This window comes from Dermochelys coriacea, chromosome 1 (assembly GCF_009764565.3).
Source record: "Dermochelys coriacea isolate rDerCor1 chromosome 1, rDerCor1.pri.v4, whole genome shotgun sequence".
In the NCBI taxonomy this organism is placed as follows: Eukaryota; Metazoa; Chordata; order Testudines; family Dermochelyidae; genus Dermochelys; species Dermochelys coriacea.
The window spans coordinates 123,628,087-123,647,553 of NC_050068.2; the positions used below are offsets into that span (position 1 = coordinate 123,628,087).

The window sequence follows — 19,467 nt, forward strand, 5'->3', positions numbered from 1 at the left end:
AGCCACTATGCCATTACTGCACATTAGAGTGGAGGCAACTTTTGGAAGGGCGGTTCTGCAATCCTTGCTTAGGTAGACTCCGAGCCCCACCTCCATAAGAATATACAAAAGAACCTAAGAATGGCCATACTGGGTCAAACAAATGGTCCATCTAGCCCAGTATCCAGTCTTCCGACAGTGGCCAATGCCAGGTGCTTCAGAGGGAATGAACAGAACAGGCACTCATTGAGTGATTCATCCCATTGTCCACTCCCAGCTTCTGGCAAACAGAGGCTAGGGACACTCAGAGCATAGTATTGCATCCCTACCCATCCTGGCTAATAGCCATTGATTGAATTTATCTAGTTCTTTTTTTAACCCAATTATACTTTTTGGCCTGCACAACATCCTTTGGCAAGGAGTTCTATAGGTTGACTATGCATTGTGTGGGAGAAAATACTTCCTTTTGTTTGTTTAAACCTGCTGCCTATTTCATTGGGTGACCTCTAGTTCTTGTGTTATAAGAGAGTAAACAACACTTCCTTATTTACTTTCTCCACATCAGTCATGATTTTATAGACCTCAATCAGATCCTTCCTTAGTAGTCTCTTTTCCAAACTGAAAAGTCAGTCTTTTTAATCTCTCCTCCTATGGAAGCTATTCCATATCCCTAATAATTTTAGTTGTCCTTCTCTGTACCTTTTCCAATTCCAATATATATATTTTTTTTGAGATGGGGCAACCACATCTGCACACAGTATTCAAGATGTGGGTGTACCGTAGATTTATATAGAAGCATTGACATATTTTCTGTCTTATCTCCTTCCTAATGGTTCTTAACATTGTTAGCTTTTTTGACTGTGCCTGCACATTAAGCCAGGAGTGGGCAAACTTCTTGGCCCAAGGGCCACATCGGGGTTATGAAACTGTATGGAGAGCCTGGACCCCACCCCCTGACTCATCCAATCCTCTCCCACTGCTCCTTGTCCCCTAACTGCCCCACTGGGACCTCACCTCCTATCGTAGCCCACCCTGCCCCCCGACAGGCCCTTTGGGACTCCCATGCCTATCCAAACCCCCCGTTCCCTGTCCCGGGACTCCCACCCCCTTACCCAACCCTCCCACCATGCAGCTCAGAGTGGCAGGAGCTCGCAGCCATGTAGCCCGGTCAGAGCCAGTCACGCTTCCCAGAGCACTGGCATCGCATGGCACTGAGGGGACAGTGGGGGAGGGGCCGGGGGCTAGCCTCCTCTGCCGGGAGCTCAGGGGCTGGGCAGGATGGTCCCGCGGGCCATAGTTTGCCCACCTCTGCAATAAGCGCATGTTTTCAGAGAACTATCCAAAATGACTCCAAGATATCTTTGAGCGGTAAGAGCTTATTTTAGACCCCATCATTTTGTATGTATAGTTGAGATTGTTTTCCAATGTGCATTACATTGAATTTCATCTGCCATTTTGTTGCCGAGTCACCCAGTGTTGTGAGATCTCTTTGACTCTTCACAGTCTGCTTTGGACTTAACTTTGAGTAATCTTGCACTGCCTGCAAATTTTGCCATCTCACTGTATACCCCTTTTTCCAGATAATTTAGGAATATGATGAACAGCACTGGTCCCAGTCCTGGGGACCACCACTCTTTTCCTCTCTACATTCTAAAAACTCTCCCATCCTTTGTTTCCTACCTTTTAACCAGTTATTCATCCTTGAGAGCACCTTCCCTCTTATTTCATGACTGCTTACTTTAAGAGCCTTTGGTGAGGGTCTGGGACACACCTAGAAGTCTGGACATCAGCTTCAATTGTTCCATCCCTGGGAATCTGTGCGAACGTAGAAAAATTTACCTCTATAAAGTCTGACACAGACTGTAGAATTTATAAGAGCAACCTTAGATTCAGTGAGAGCTTATCTCCCTGTAGACAGACTTCACACCGTGAGCTACCTGATAAATCACTCAACCCTTGTAAATCAGTTAAGATTTGCCTTACTCTCCTTGGGCACATGTCACGTATTTACATGACATCAATCACCAGACTCCACCTCTGTTGCATCTAGGCTTGGCTTCAAACATTGTACATACACCAAGCGCACACCGCATGAACAGCATAGCAATTGTTCTCATCAAGGAGAGGGCCTCACTGATTTGGTGAAAAGATCTCTGACAAGTATGAGAGGGTTGGATCACAGAAACCCCCTTGGGGCTGCCAACTACTTCTGCCCCTGCTTTAACAGCTTGGGACTTCAGTGCCTGGTTTCAGCCAGATCTGCTGCAAACCCAGACCCAGGTCTGAACTACGTCCCCTAGCAGCTGTAGGCTTAAACTTAAAGCAGCTTACAGAAGTGTGCCTGTCTTTAAAACTCAGATGCCCAACTCCCAATAGGGTCCAACCCCCAAATAAATCTGTTTTACCCTGTATAAAGCTTATACAGGGTAAACTCAAATTGTCTGCCCTCTATAAGACTGATAGAGAGAGATGCACAGCTGTTCCCCCAAGTATTAATACATACTTTTTACTTATTTATTAAACCAGAGTGATTTTATTAAATACAGAAAGTAGGATTTAAGTGGTTCCAAGTAGTAACAGACAGAACAAAGTGAATTACCAAGCAAAATAAAATAAACTACGCAAGTCTAAGCCTAGTACAGTAATAAAACTGAATAAAGAAAATCTTACCCTCAGATGTTTCAATAAGTTTCTTTCACAGACTGGACACCTTCCTAGTCTGGGCACAATCCTTTCCCCTAGTACAGCCCTTGTTCCAGATCAGGTGGTAGCTTGGGGATTTCTCATGATGGCTGCCCCATTTGTTCTGTTCCACCCACTAATATATCTTTTGCATAAGGTGGGAATCCTTTGTTCCTCTGGGTTCCCACCCCTCCTTCTCAATGGAAAAGCACCAGGTTAAAGATGGATTCCAGTTCAGGTGACATGATCACATGTCACTGTAAGACTTCATTACCCACTTGCCAGCCCACAGGCATACAGGAAGACTCGCAAGTAAAACAGAGCCAGGTACAGTCGCACCGTCCAGAGCACCAGGACAGGCAGCCGTGCCACCCAGCTGGAGCCAGCCATGCCACCATGCAGCTCAGAGCACTGGGGCAGGCCATGGCTCTGCAGTTGCACTGTCTAGCAAGAGCTTGCAGCCCCGCCGCCCAGAGCATTGTACCGGCGGTGCAGTGAGCTGAGGCTGCGGGGGAGGGGCTAGCCTCCCAGGCCAGGAGCCAGGCGGGAATGGGCTGGATGTAGCCTACGGGCTGTAGTTTGCCCACCTCTGCCCTAACAGGTACTTTGCTGGCAATCACAAGTGGGAGTTACATGATTTAGCATCTTCATTCAGTGGGGAACCCCCACCTGGAACCTGTTCTTTGAGCTGTGTGTTTGCTATCTGTATTTCATTAACCACCCTCCTTCCTGTCCACTTCAGATCATGTCTGATTTGTAGTTAGAGAAGGAACTGGAGAAGCATTTGTTCTGCATTATCCCTTAGACCCTCGGGGCAAACCATGAGGAGTTTGAGGGTGCAGGTGCAAGCCAACAGACACGACTTGCAAGAATTATCCAGTCACAGGTGCACGCACATCCAGAGTGGAATACACTCAAAGTGGAACGCAGATAGGGAACACATATCTCTAAGAATTCCATTTACAAAGGGTAACTAACTTCCCTTGGTAGCCTTTGATTCAGTCCGTCAACTTAATGTATGGGTAATAAACTATAGCCTCATTTCTGCATTTCTTGGGGGAAATTATCAGAGCTTTGTTCTAGAAAGTTAAAATTAATGTTCTTATACATAAAATAAACTATACCCTTTAAGTCTAAAATAAGTAACTCTACATTAATGAAAATACAAAAATTTCAGAGAGCATGGTATGTGCCTCCTGAGTACAGGCTACAGCAGTTAACAAAACAGACATGACAGGTATCTTATTAACAACGTAAAGATGAAGTATACAGAAAATGTTACATACAGTACATCTTGTAAGAGCTAGCACTTACATGAAATACCAAACGCAGGGCAATGTCCTGCAGTTCTTACCCATATTAGATGTTGCTGATGTCATCAGCTCCCTTAACTCATGACCTGTCAGGTAAGTGAGAGGAAATGACTTTCAAATATGTTGCCTTACAATGTATTTATAATGGAAGTCTATCCCTATATTCTGTTTTAGCTTGGGCTATATAATGCACTTTTAAATTTATTTTTAAGAAGCATTTCAGTACACTTCTAGTAGTTTTATAAGAGAAATCAGACTTTCAAGGCTGATTTTAAATTTTTTAATATACCTTATCATTCAGTGTAACAGTCCCTAGAAAAGGGGTTTTCAAACTTTTCCCCACTTCCCAAAACCTGGTGCAACTTATGCTCCAGTCTCTCAATCCCTTGTGGTCACAGGAGAAAATTGTGGCTGATTTGGGGAAAAGGTGCTAGATGGAGTGAGTTTCTACTGGCTGTGGTGCAGATCATGAGGCAAGGGCTGGCTGGGTTGGGGATTCGTCTTCTGGTTGGGAGGCCACAAGTATTTGAGTTTGCTATTAGGGTTGCCAACAATTCAGTGTCTTGTCATTGCCAATCACATTAGCTGAGCAGTGAAACTTGGCAGTGAATTTTCTGTTTCTGTATTAATGTGAAATGTTGACAATATAGTAGTATTACCATGTTAGAAATGTGAGCTTAATTTGATGCGGTATCAAGTCTACCCACAGGCATAAGCCTTTGTTATTACATCTAAACATTTTTAGCTCCTTAGGGAAGGATTTTTGTAAAGTGGGAATACATTGTTCAGGACAGACTGTCCGCATGAAAAGTTTATGTTGAAACGTGATGATGATACAGACTAGTAAATTGAAAATCAAAAAGAGACTTGTAGAAATTTGCTCTCTCCTTGGTCTATTTGCAACCTACTAACGTAAGTTTAATCAAAAGGCACCTGCTTCAATGTTCAGGCTAGGAACCATTGTCACTAAAGACAACTTCTTGGCAATGCTGATTCCTGCTCTATAGCCAGCTGACCATATGTGCTGATATTATAGTATCTAAATTACATCTAACAGCTAGACTAATTTATTTTGATCTAAAGTAGGATATTAATAACAATGGGCAAATTCCTGAGAGTAGACTGCTATTAATGGATGCAACAGTAGTAAACAAACATGACTCTTGCTCTTTAAAACAGATACTGCCAAGGGAGGAAGAGTTACATGTGAAACAGGTACACTGAATTAAAATTTTCAAATATGATATTTTGGTTCTGAAAAGCAAGTGATGCCCAAGGAAGATCAGAAAACATTTTTCCTCTACTAGTGTTGCTGCAAACAAATCTGGGTCTTCAGCCATGAACCCTAAGACCTAGCCTGCCACCTCCAACTTCTACTGTCTCCAAATTACTATGCCATAGCTCAGGGTGGAGAGTTTTCAGAACTGGTGAAGGGAGGTGGCTTAGAGGAATTAGTAGGCTTTCCATTAAACAAAAGGAGAGGAAAACTTGTGATATGTCCTGCTTGAGACAAAGGGTGAGGTATTCTGACATTTCGGTAGTCCTAAACTATTAACTCGACAGAGCTCTCAGCTAGTATACATCAGTGTGTGCTCCGTACTGCTTGGAACTAGAGTGTGTGCAGTTAACATACTAGCACCACAACCTGTCTGTCCAGTGGGATCACTTGTCTGCTGAAGCCCCCTTGCAGCTCATTGTTTGGCAGCTTGTCTCGACCATTCCTGCTTCCCTCTAAGCTTCTATTGCCAAAAATCCACTATGGTGAATCTTTGTTAGTTTAAAGCATCAGCAACCAGCATGAATGTAAACCTCAAAGCCTACAGGAGAAAATGCAAAATCTCAGAGGTTGGATCTACCTTAGTTAATCTTCTCTCTCTTCTATAGGCAAAAGTGCTCAGTGATGAATCTTAGTTTAAAGCACCTTAATTTTTCATTTATCCATTTAACACTTGTATTTAACATTAAAGAACCAGTAAATTCCATCCTCTCAATGTTCATAATTAAAAGTCTTGTATTAGCATTTTATAACCACAACTACTGATGCAGGAAAAATATTTAGTATCCTGCTGGCTAACCACAGTTGAGAGTTCAAAATATTTGTTGTGGGAGCTAGAAAAAGACAGCACTAGTGTTGTAGCTCAGTAGAGCATAGAAGAACTGTTAATTTTCTCTTACGCTACGTCCTAACAGTAGCTAGTTTTAATGTTTACAAGCCATGCTAAAGAAAAAGTATGAAAAGAAGCAAGAGCTAAATAAAAATCCCAACTGCAAGGAGTAAAGAAACTGACCAGATTGATTCAAGGTGCAGCTATCTCCCACTAAAGAACTTTTGCAAGCTGTAATTTTATCCACATTTCATGACTGGCAAATTTGTGGAATTCACATTTTGCAAGAAAAGGGGAACAGCAGCCAAAGCCCGGTGGGGGCTGCTGTGAAATCACACTTGGTTAATGAGCAGTCATCCACTACAAGGCAGTATTCTACCCTTGTTAACACATCCAGCTGAACTCTCTTCTTATCTATATTTCTGCTCTCCTTTTGAATAAGCTATACAAAGCAAGCCTTTACTATTGAGGCACTTCTCACTTTAGCTAACAGCTTCCTCTCTGTTTATGACAGGTTTCAGAGTAGCAGCCATGTTAGTCCATATTCGCAAAAAGAAAAGGAGTACTTATGGCACCTTAGAGACTAACAAATTTATTAGAGCATAAGCTTTCGTGATGAAGTGAGCTGTGCTCACGAAAGCTTATGCTCTAATAAATGTGTTAGTCTCTAAGGTGCCACAAGTACTCCTTTTTTTCTGTTTATGCAGTCACAGATTCTCTGCACCCGTGGCCTGTCACAGAATCTAAAACAGGTGATCTCTAAGAGAAAATCCAACAGCTGTTTAGAGGACAGACTTGTGGGGAAGTGGGGGAACTCCATTCTGGAGTTCACTGTAACAAAGTTAAATTTAAAATAATTTAAAATTAAGTCTACAATGATATTTGAACTACAGCTCACTTCATCGGATGCATTTGCCACAAGGGGCCACAACAGTGGTTCCTGTAACCCACCCAGCAATATTGTTAATCTATCCAACTATACTCTTAGCCCAGCAGAAGAATCTGTCCTATCTCGGGGCCTCTCCTTTTGCCCCTCCACCCCCACGAACATGATACAGTTCTGTGGTGACCTAGAATCCTATTTTCGATGTCTCCGACTCAAGGAATATTTCCAACACACCTCTGACCAACATATTAACCCACAGAGACCTTCCTACCAACACTACAAAAAGAAGGATTCTGGGTGGACTCCTCCTGAAGGTCGAAACAGCAGCCTGGACTTCTACATAGAGTGCTTCCGCTGACGTGCACAGGCTGAAATTGTGGAACAGCAGCATCGCTTGCCCCATAACCTCAGCCATGAAGAACACAATGCCATCCACAGCCTCAGAAACAACTCTGACATCATAATCAAAAAGGCTGACAAAGGAGGTGCTGTCGTCATCATGAATAGGTCTGAGTATGAACAAGAGGCTACTAGGCAGCTCTCCAACACCACTTTCTACAAGCCATTACCCTCTGATCCCACTGAGTTACCAAAAGAAACTACAGCATTTGCTCAAGAAACTCCCTGAAAAAGCACAAGAACAAATCCGCACAGACACACCCCTAGAGCCCCGACCTGGGGTATTCTATCTGCTACCCAAGATCCATAAACCTGGAAATCCTGGAGGCCCCATCATCTCAGGCATTGGCACCCTGACAGCAGGATTGTCTGGCTATGTAGACTCCCTCCTCAGGCCCTTCGTTACCAGCACTCCCAGCTATCTTCGAGACACCACTGACTTCCTGAGGAAACTACAGTCCATTGGTGATCTTCCTAAAAACACCATCCTAGCCACTATGGATGTAGAAGCCCTCTACACCAACATTCCACACAAAGATGGGCTACAAGCCATCAGGAACAGTATCCCCGATAATGTCACTGCTAACCTGGTGGCTGAACTTTGACTTTGTCCTCACCCATAACTATTTCACATTTGGGGACAATGTATACCTTCACATCAGCGGCACTGCGATGGGTACCCGCATGGCCCCACAGTATGCCAACATTTTTATGGCCGACTTAGAACAACGCTTCCTCAGCTCTCGTCTCCTAATGCCCCTATTCTACTTGCGCTACATTGAAGACATCTTCATCATCTGGACCCATGGAAAAGAAGCCCTTGAGGAATTCCACCATGATTTCAACAATTTCCATCCCACCATCAACCTCAGCCTGGACCAGTCCACACAAGAGATCCACTTCCTGGACACTACGGTGCTAATAAGCGATGGTCACATAAACACCACCATATATCGGAAACCTACTGACCGCTATTCCTACCTACATGCCTCTAGCTTTCATCCAGATCATACCACACGATCCATTGTCTACAGCCAAGCTCTACGATATAACTGCATTTGCTCCAACCCCTCAGACAGAGACAAACACCTACAAGATCTCTATCATGCATTCCTACAACTACAATACCCACCTGCTGAAGTAAAGAAACAGATTGACAGAGCCAGAAGAGTACCCAGAAGTCACCTACTACAGGACAGGCCCAACAAAGAAAATAACAGAACACCACTAGCCATCACCTTCAGCCCCCAACTAAAACCTCTCCAACGCATCATCAAGGATCTACAACCTATCCTGAAGGACGACCCATCACTCTCACAGATCTTGGGAGACAGGCCAGTCCTTGCTTACAGACAGCCCCCCAATCTGAAGCAAATACTCACCAGCAACCACACACCACACAACAGAACCACCAACCCAGGAACCTATCCTTGCAACAAAGCCCGTTGCCAACTATGTTCACATATCTATTCAGGGGATACCATCATAGGGCCTAATCACATCAGCCACACTATCAGAGGCTCGTTCACCTGCGCATCTACCAATGTGATATGCCATCATGTGCCAGCAATGCCCCTCTGCCATGTACATTGGTCAAACTGGACAGTCTCTACGTAAAAGAATGAATGGACACAAATCAGATATCAAGAATTATAACATTCAAAAACCAGTCAGAGAACACTTCAATCTCTCTGGTCACTCGATTACAGACCTAAGAGGGGCTATACTTCAACAAAAAAACTTCAAAAACAGACTCCAAAGGGAGACTGCTGAATTGGAATTAATTTGCAAACTGGATACAATTAACTTAGGCTTGAATAGAGACTGGGAATGGATGAGTCATTACACAAAGTAAAACTATTTCCCCATGAAGAAAAGGAGTACTTGTGGCACCTTAGAGACTAACAAATTTATTAGAGCATAAGCTTTCGTGAGCTACAGAATCCAAGTAGAGGTACTTGATGGTGGAATGCTAATGAGAGAGAGCTGCCCTTACTAAACAGGCACTGGAGCTCTGCAAAGTTAATGTTCTTTGTCTGGTCACTTGTTAACTTCTCAAGCCTGAGAGATTTAGCACCTGGTATACAGATACCAGTATGGAAAAGGAACGTGACAGAGAATTACAAGCAGAAATTTCTTGTTAATTGGGTGTCTTAATGCAGGAGGATAGCAAGGCTCAAAACTGAGGAGGATGAGGTGGCTGCAGTGAACTGAAATCCACACAACTAAAGAAAAAACAAAACATCGCGGTATTTAGAAAAAGAATTCCATGACTGATGCAGGAGGAGAACATGAAGCTCAATACTGATGTGAATCATAGGCAGTATTGTTTGCATTTGCTAAAACCAAAGAACATAATCAAAATGTCAGCCAGCATGAAAGAAAACCTCAAAGCCTACAGGAGAAAATGCAAAATCTCAGAGGCTGGATCTATCCTATGTACTTATCGTCACAACCCTTCATGAAGTAATGAAGCATTATTATTATTATTATTACCTGTTTTATACATGGGGAAACGGAGGCAGAGAGATACAGCGGCTTGGCCAAGGTCATAAAAGAAGTCTGTGGCAGGAGCAAGATCTATTAAGTCCTGGTCCAGAGCCTCAACCAGAAGCCTACATTCCTCTCTCTTTATTCCCCTTCTGGAGTTTTAGAGAGGAATAAAGTTACCAGAACTCACAAACCTCATTGTTCATAATCATCAAATAATGACAGGTTTCAGAGTAGCAGCCGTGTTAGTCTGTATCCGCAAAAAGAAAAGGAGGACTTGTGGCACCTTAGAGACTAACAAATTTATTTGAGCATAAGCTTTCGTGAGCTACAGCATCCGATGAAGTGAGCTTTAGCTCACGAAAGCTTATGCTCAAATAAATTTGTTAGTCTAAGGTGCCACAAGTACTCCTTCTTTTTACCTTCAAATAGTAAATCAAGGAGGTCTACAGATATAGGTGTCACTACTTCTTTGAGTGATGGTCCCAACATGCATTCCACGCACAGAATAACTTATGCCTACCCTGTGCCTGAGTCTAGAATTTTTTTTTTTAATTTTTACAAGTACTGCCCATTGGCACAAGACAGGAGGTCCAGAAGATCAGGGTTCTGACCTTCGACCAGATAAGACTGGCGAAGAAATAGGTGCCACCCTATGCCATGGGGCCCTCCTCGGTCAGTTGATCCATTCCCTGGCAATATTGGGGATACACTCAGGATTGGTGCAGGAGTCCTACATGCCATTGCCTAGACACTCTCACAATGGGTCCTGTCAGAATATTCAGAACAGCAAGGTGAGCCTGATCCGCTAGTTCTAGGAGAAAAACAACAAGGAGCACTTGTGGCACCTTAGAGACTAACAAATGTATTTGGGCATAAGCTTTCGTGGGCTAAAATTCACTTCATCGGATGCATGCAGTGGAAAATACAGTAAGAAGAGATACTGTATACATACACACGCAAAATGGGTGTTGCCATGAAAAAATGGGTGTTGCCATGCCAACTGTAATGAGACCAATTAATTAAGGTAGGCTATTATCAGCAGGAGGAAAAAAGAAACCTTTTGTAGCGATGATCAGGATGGACCATTTCAAACAGTCAACAAGAAGGTTTGAGTAACAGTCGGGGGGAACATTAGCAAGGGGAAATAGTTTTACTTTGTGTAATGACCCATCCACTCCCAGTCTTTATTCAAGCCTAATTTAAGTGTCCAGTTTGCAAATTAATTCGAATTCTGCCGTTTCTCGTTGGAGTCTGTTTTTGAAGTTTTTTTTTGTTGGAGAATTGAGACTTTTAGGTGTGAAACTGAATGACCAGGGAGGCTGAAGTGTTCTCCGACTGGTTTTTGAATGCTGTAATTCTTGATGTCTGATTTGTGTCCATTTATTCTTTTGTGTAAAGATTGTCTGTCTGGTTTGGCCAATGTACGTGGCAGAGGGGCATTGTTGGCACATGATGGCATATCACATTGATAGATGTGCAGGTGAACGAGCCTCTTATGGTGTGGCTGATGTGATTAGGCCCTATGATGGTGTTCCCCCTGAATAGATATGTGGACAGAGTTGGCAACGGGCTTTGTTGCAAGGATAGGTTCCTGGGTTATTTTTTTTGTTGTGTGGTATGTGGTTGCTGGAGAGTATTTGCTTCAGGTTGGGGGGCTGTCTGTAAGCAAGGACTGGCCTGTCTCCCAAGATCTGTGAGACTGAGGGATCGTCCTTCAGGATACGTTGTAGATCTTTGATGATGCGTTGGAGAGGTTTAAGTTGGGGGCTGAAGGTGACGGCTAGTGGCATTCTGTTACTTTCTTTGTTGGGCCTGTCCTGGAGTGGGTGACTTCTGGGTATTCTTCTGGCTCTGTCAATCTGTTTCTTCACTTCAGCAGGTGGGTATTGTAGTTTTAAGAATGCTTGATAGAGATCTTGTAGGTGTTTGTATCTGTCTGAGGAATTGGAGCAAATGCGGTTGTATCGTAGAGCTTGGCTGTAGACAATGGATTGTGTGGTGTGGTCTGGATGAAAGCTGGAGGCATTTAGGTAGGAATAGCGGTCAGTAGGTTTCCGGTATAGGGTGGTGTTTGTGATCATTGCTTATTAGCACTGTAGTGTCCAGGAAGTGGATCTCTTGTGTGGACTCGTCCGGGATGAGGTTGATAGAGCGAAGGAAATTGTTGAAATCATGGTGGAATTCCTCAAGGCATGGGTCCAGATGATGAAGATATCAATGTAGTGCAAGTAGAGCAGGGGCGTTAGGGGACGAGAACTGAGGAAGCGTTGTTTTAAGTCAGCCATAAAAATGTTGGCATATTGTGGGGCCATGCGGGTACCCATAGCAGTGCTGCAGACTTGAAAGTATACATTGTCCCCAAATGTGAAATAGTAGTGGTTGGGAGCAGTCTGATTGTCTTCACCAGATGAGGCGGTTACTCCATCTTCTCTGTCTCCACCAAATGACTTTAAACAAAATCAAGAGCTCATGCACAGAGTCACTTCGGAGCTACAGATCGAGCTTGAGGAAGTCTAGGAGCCTCAGCACACTTTACTAGACATTCTGTAGCTTTCCAGTCCCAATCCAGTGGCCTTCCGCATCAACAACATGGACACAGTAAAGACAATTTGGCGCATACCTGTTTTTTGTGCTCCTGCCCCAAGAGGGTAAAGAAGGGTTATTTTGTTGCATCAAAAACTTTCTGTCCTTGGTTCTCTTACCCACCACCCTAACTCTTTGGTGGTACAGGCAGCTACAGAATGGTCCAAGCAACAGCACCCAAAGACTACTCCCTCTGATAAGGGGCACAAGTGACTTGACTTTCAAAGGACAATAGTCTTCTCTTCTACTTCCCTGCAGTTCAGAATCTCAAATTATCAGGCCCTCTTGGCCAAATATGATTTTACAAATTATAATAAATTGTTGGGATTTAAGGACAAGCACCCTGAGGAGGCTAGGGCCTGCTTCCAGGCCTTAGAGGACAAGGGCAGATTGGTGGCCAAAACTTCCCTCCTAGCTGCAGTGGATCTGGCAGATACCGCTTTTAGGGGGATGGCTACGGTCACTGCTATGAGGAGACTCGTGTTTACAATCTTCAGGTTTACCTACAGAGGTGCAAAGTACCATGCAAGATCTGCCCTTTGATACCATCAACCTATTACACAAGAAGACAGATGAGTCTCTTCACTCCTCAAAGGCTTGAAAACAATGCTTCATTCACTGAGCATTTATGCCGCTGCCTCGAACAGAAAACACCATAGAAAGGGATATAGAGCAAGACTGCTGCCTTGGCCATTTTACTACCAATATCCTCAGGAGCCACCACACAACACTCTAACCCCAAACAAAGAGGTTTTTTGGACAGAACTGTAAAGACCCGCATCTCTTTACTGATGCTTCTTCATTCCCCTCCTCTGATATACACAAGATGATCTGGATGACCTTGACAACTGGAGTAATAGAAATGGGTTGAAATTTAATAGTGCAAAATGGAAGGTAATGAACTTAGGGACTAACAACAAGAATTTTTGCTATAAGCTGAGGATTTATCAGTTGGAAGTTATAGAGGAGGAGAAAAACCTGGGTATATTTGTTGAACATAAAGATGAGCATGAGCTGTCAACACAATGCAGCCATGAAAAAGGCTAATGCAGTCCTACGATGCATCAGGTGAGGTATTAAGAGTAAAGACAGGGAAGTACCATTATACAAGGCACTGGTGAGACCACATCTGGAATATTGTGTGCAATTCCGGTCTCCCACGTTTGAGAAAGAGGAATTCAAACTGGAACAGGTGCAGAGAAGGGCTACTAGGATGATCAAAGGAACGGAAAACCTACCTTATGAGAGGAGACTCAAAGAGCTTTGCTTGTTTAGCCTAGCCAAAAGAAGGCTGAAGGGAGATACGATTGCTCTCTATAAATATATCAGAGGGATAAATATCAGGGAGGGAAAGGAGTTATTTCAGTTCAGCGCCAATGTGTACACAAGAACAAATGGATATAAACTGCCCACCAACATATTTAGGCTTGAAATTGGATGAAGGTTTCTAACCATTAGAGGAGAGAATTTCTGGAATAGTCGTCCCAGGGAAGCATTCGGGGCAAAAAACCTAACTGGCTTCAAGACTGAGCTTGGTAAGTTTATGGAGGGGATGGTATGTTGAAACTCCCTACAATGACATGTAGCCAATCTGCGACGGCTCGTAGCAAATATCTCCAACAGCTGGTGGCAGGACATAAGATGTGGAGGGCTCTGAGTTACTACAGAGAATTGTTTTCCAGGTGTCTGGCTGCTGGGTCTTCCCCACCTATTCAGGGTCTAACTGACTGCCGTATTTGGGGTTGGGAAGGAATTTTCCCTGGGTCAGACTGGCAGAGAATCCCGGGGGGGGGAGGGGTTTCACCTTCCTCTGCAGTACAGGGCTCAGGTCACTTGCAGGTTTAAACTAATGTAAATGGTCGATTCTCTGTAACGTGAAGTCTTTAAATCATGATTTGCGGACTTTAATAACTCAGTCAGAAGTTATGGGTCTCTTACAGGAGAGGGTTGGTGAAGTTCTGTGGCCTGCAATGTGTAGGTCAGACGGGGCCATTATGATCATCAAGTCTATATGGAGGCTGCCTTATACAATTTTGCCAAAAATGGAGGGCAATAGCTAGAGACAAATGGGTCTTACAGATTACTTATGGTAGCTATCTGATAGTTTCTGATGCCTCCTGCCCACAAACCTCCTTCCTAGTTCCTTTTCAGGGACCAGTCTGATGAGATTCAACAACAAGAGATGAACTCCCTTCTCCTCCGGGGAGCCGTAGAAAGGCTGTCTAGGACAGGGGCTGAGTGTGCTGGAGGGGGCAGGTGCAGTAGGAGTACACAAAGCAGTATCTGTAGGCCCACACCTGTGCAAAGCAGCGCTTCATGCAAGGAGGTGTGGACAGGCACCACCCAGTTCCTTCTGAATGGCCCACAGCTTGAGATGGAGTGATTACATGTCTATTTCTCAGCTTCCTGCCTTTCTTAACCTAGCGATTTATAGTTTTTTCCTCTATTTGTTTAGTTATCTATTTCTTTCTTTTTCTTTCAGTCCTCTCTTTTTGGTTCATGGAGTGTGTAATGCTTTCCTTTGGGAACCCAAAACCATAAGCCATTGTTACACCTCCCTGCCTTGGCAAGAAAGCTTTGCTGGAGATTAGACGGTAAGACAGCTCCCTCCTGCACCAGTCTCTCCACCTCACCAGCAAAGTCCTTGAGATCCTGTTACCTGCAAAGCAAGGTTAAGACAGGTAATCAGTGAACCTCAGTTCCTGAGTGCCACAGGGATGTGTCTCTGTAGCATCCAGCCCTTCTCATTGGGCCCTCACAGAAATTAATTTTGCGCAAGCTCTGTCTTTGCCTAAACCAGTTTCTCACTTACATTGAGCTACTATCATCACCACCCACGAGGTTCCAACATTTACAAAATCAGAGAGTGTTGTCCCCATTTTCCCCTAAGTTATAGATAAGCAGAATGGGAAATATAAGGGGAACAAAAAAAAAAAAGTCCCTGGTCATTGCCTCAAGAGCCAGGAATACCTCTTGAGGGTTCAGACTCTGCTGTGTCCCTGATGTGCTCACTAGGCTCTTCCCTAGCTTAATTGCTTTGTTTTCCTTATATGTAAATGTAATTTAATTGGCTATGGTTATTCCTTATATGTAAATGTAATTTCATTGGCTATGACTTGACACAGACAGGTAAATCTACATTCCTTTGTCTAAGGCATGCTTGTTTGTTCACTGCCTCCAAAACACACGTTAAACATATTTCTGGAGTTTGCACACACACTTCTCTTTACACAACCCATACATACTTCAAACAATATGCCCAGTGTGTCAACAGGTTTTATACTTCCTTAAGCCCTTGAGGAATTCCACATTGATTTCAACAATTTCCATCCCACCATCAACCTCAGCCTGGACCAGTCCACACAAGAGATCCACTTCCTGGACACTACGGTGCTAATAAGCGATGGTCACATAAACATCACCATATATCGGAAACCTACTGACCGCTATTCCTACCTACATGTCTCTAGCTTTCATCCAGATCATACCACTCGATCCATCGTCTACAGCCAAGCTCTAAGATATAACTGCATTTGCTCCAACCCCTCAGACAGAGACAAACACCTATAAGATCTCTCTCATGCATTCCTACAACTACAATACCCACCTGCTGAAGTGAAGAAACAGATTGACAGAGCCAGAAGAGTACCCAGAAGTCACCTACTACAGGACAGGCCCAACAAAGAAAACAACAGAACGCCACTAGCCATCACCTTCAGCCCCCAACTAAAACCTCTCCAACACATCATCAAGGATCTACAACCTATTCTGAAGGACGACCCATCACTCTCACAGATCTTGGGAGACAGGCCAGTCCTTGCTTACAGACAGCCCCCCAATCTGAAGCAAATACTCACCAGCAACCACACACCAGAACCACTAACCCAGGAACCTATCCTTGCAACAAAGCCCGTTGCCAACTCTGTCCACATATCTATTCAGGGGATACCATCATAGGGCCTAATCACATCAGCCACACTATCAGAGGCTCGTTCACCTGCGCATCTACCAATGTGATATATGCCATCATGTGCCAGCAATGCCCCTCTGCCATGTACATTGGCCAAACTCAACAGTCTCTATGTAAAAGAATGAATGGACACAAATCAGACGTCAAGAATTATAACATTCAAAAACCAGTTGGAGAACACTTCAATCTCTCTGGTCACTCGATCACAGACCTAAGAGTGGCTATACTTCAACAAAAAAGCTTCAAAAACAGACTCCAACGAGAGACTGCTGAATTGGAATTAATTTGCAAACTGGATACAATTAACTTAGGCTTGAATAGAGACTGGGAATGGATGAGTCATTACACAAAGTAAAACTATTTCCCCATGGTATTTCTCCCCCCCCCAACCCACCCCCCACTGTTCCTCAAATGTTCTTGTTAACTGCTGGAAATAGCCTACCTTGCCTGTCACCGTGAAAGGTTTTCCTCCCTCCCCACCCCGCTGCTGGTGATGGCTCATCTTAAGTGATCACTCTCCTTAGTGTGTATGATAAAACCCATTGTTTCATGTTCTCTGTGTGTGTATATAAATCTCCGCTCTGTATTTTCCACCACATGCAGCCGATGAAGTGAGCTGTAGCTCACGAAAGCTTATGCTCTAATAAATTTGTTAGTCTCTAAGGTGCCACAAGTACTCCTTTTCTTTTTGCAAATACAGACTAACACACCTGCTACTCTGAAACAGGTTTTATATGATACCTTACAAGCGGGTTGGTCAATCTTCCACCAGGGAATTGGGAGTGGGGTGGGAAAAGTGCAATTTTCCCTGGGAGACACTCGTGTTTACAATCTTCAGGTTTCCCTAGAGGGGTGCAAAGTACCATCCAAGATCTGTTCTTCGATACTATCAACCTATTACACAAGAAGATGGATGAGTCTCTTCACTGAAAATTGCCCTACCAATCAACAAGGCTCTGTTATCACGTGCTTGCACAGTCTGGCAAACACATGCCACTAGCTAGCTCACCTGTAAGCAAGCAGATAAAAAGCACTATATTCCAACCCAGAGAATAGAGCACTCCTTAGAAGATGCTGTCTAGCTAAATATTCTGACAGCACCCTCCAATGGAGTTTAGTCCACATCTATAGCTTTACTGAAAGATGTAAGCCTGCAACTTGGTCTTCTATTCATACCTTTGCCATGCATTATATCGTCTTACCTGCTTGCCAAGATGATGCTACCTTTAATGTCACAGTCCTTCAAAACCATCTTGGACTTGTCTCCTCAGCATCCACCTCCTTGTTGAGTTAGTGGTTGGGCAGCAGAGCGCCCGTAGGGACAGATGTTTGAAGAAGTAGAGGTAATCTTACAGCAACTTGAGTTCTTTGAGATGTTTTGCCCCTATAGGTACACTCTAGCCAGCGTTGTCACTTGGGATACCAAGGGTAAAGTCTAAATGTTGGCATCCTTTCATCTACGGGAGACAGTGGGAACTACGGCCTGTGCTGTAGATGGTTTGACAGGTCTCATGTGACTGAATAGTCTAATGTTTCCCCATATTTTATCAAATTGTGTCAGCTATATGAAATAACTGGAATGGGGGTCTGATATGGAGGGGCAGAAGGTGGAGTTTAGGGGCTGGGTATCTAGGGGTGTGGAGTGGGGTTGAGCGGTTTGGGGGGAGGAGACCCTACCACTGAGTTGAGACAGCAGTAGGGCAACTGTTTAGGAGCTGGCTGGGTCATGGGGGAAGGGCCTTACTGGATCCAATCCTAAAACATGAAGTTTAATTGGTGGGTGGGATTGTCACTTTTTTGCATCATCCACCCTACTATGCACAGGTGCCCCCAAAGAGCCAGGCTGGACCCTTTGTTCCAGCAGATGCCTGGTATTGAGTCAGCCTGGCCCCACCCCATTCTGTCTCAGGTGTTACTAGCAGATGGTGAAAGAGTTCAGGCTCCTGTGCTGGGCCCCTGCAGGCTGTGCAGTTAAAAAAAAAAAAAAAAAAGGCCTTGCGGAGGCAATGCTGTTCCCAAGCTGCCACCCCCCGAAGCCAGCACCTATACAGCCAGCTCCTCAGCATCCCTCCTCCACCCAGCCAGCTCCACATCCTAAGTTGGCATCTCCCCTCCAGGCACCATGTGGGGAGCCCCACTGACGAGTCAGTGCTGCCCCTGCCAGGTGGTACCATTAACACCCTGAGCTCCTCTGTTGCTGCATTTTCTTTATGGGCAGGGGCGAGATCCGCCAGCTCGGCAACACTCTACCGCTGAGGCTGGAGTAGCACTACTGGCCAGGGGACACAACGTTACTGAATGTGGTGGGAGTGAGGTGAGAGGGCTTTGCCCCTCTCTGTCTCTCCCCACTCCCCGGCTTGCGGTGCCCCTGGCTCTACCTCCTGCCCTGGGCTATGGAGGCTCTGCTTTGCAGTCGGGAACTGAGAGGGGGTGCATCTGAGCCTCCTTATAGGCCCTTTTTGGAGGCCTGGTGCTCTGTGCAGGCCTGCAGACTCCACTTTGCCCATGGGCGCGTGTCTGTCCTCTGGCCCGGCAGCCCTGGGCCCAACCCGTCTGGAAGAACGCCAGTTAGCCGAAGGCGAGTAGTAACCTCTCCTTGCTGCCACACGGCGAAGAGCCCAAAACAGGGAAGGGCAAAGAAAGCAAAAGAGCAGCGGGGCGCGGGGGAACGAGCCCAACCGCTGGCTAAGAAGCAGGGCGGCTGGGCGCGCAGGGGTGAAGAAGGTGGGAAGGGAGGGGCTGGCCTGACACGGGGCTGGAGAATGCCAGGGGGGGCTGCCTGCACCCACACAGGCCGGCCAACGGGGGTGCTCCCTAATCGCGGAACTGCCCCTTGGCTCCGCTTCACCTGGCCCCGGTGGGTCCGGCCTCGCTCCACCTCTGGCCGCAGAGGCACCAGCGCGGCTCCCAGCCGCAGCAAGGCCCGGCCTCGCCTTCGGGTCTCTTCCCCCGCCCGCGGGCAGCACAGACACAGCCCCCGCCCGGCGCCCCCCTGTACCCGGGCTCGGCGCGGCCCCGCGGGGGGAGAGGGCGCCGCGCGCACGCACTGGGGACCGT

At 45.3% G+C, this 19,467-nt stretch overlaps 1 long non-coding RNA gene across 1 annotated transcript; it reads right to left on the reverse strand.

The window, feature by feature from the left end:
* Window positions 1-1,673: 1,673 nt before the first annotated feature.
* Window positions 1,674-19,465, reverse strand: LOC119853375. The gene is made up of 3 exons (XR_005292053.2): window positions 17,613-19,465; window positions 4,016-4,060; window positions 1,674-1,794 (listed from the first exon to the last, which is right to left on the reverse strand). It is a non-coding gene; the product is annotated as an uncharacterized LOC119853375 (long non-coding RNA).
* Window positions 19,466-19,467: the final 2 nt, after the last annotated feature.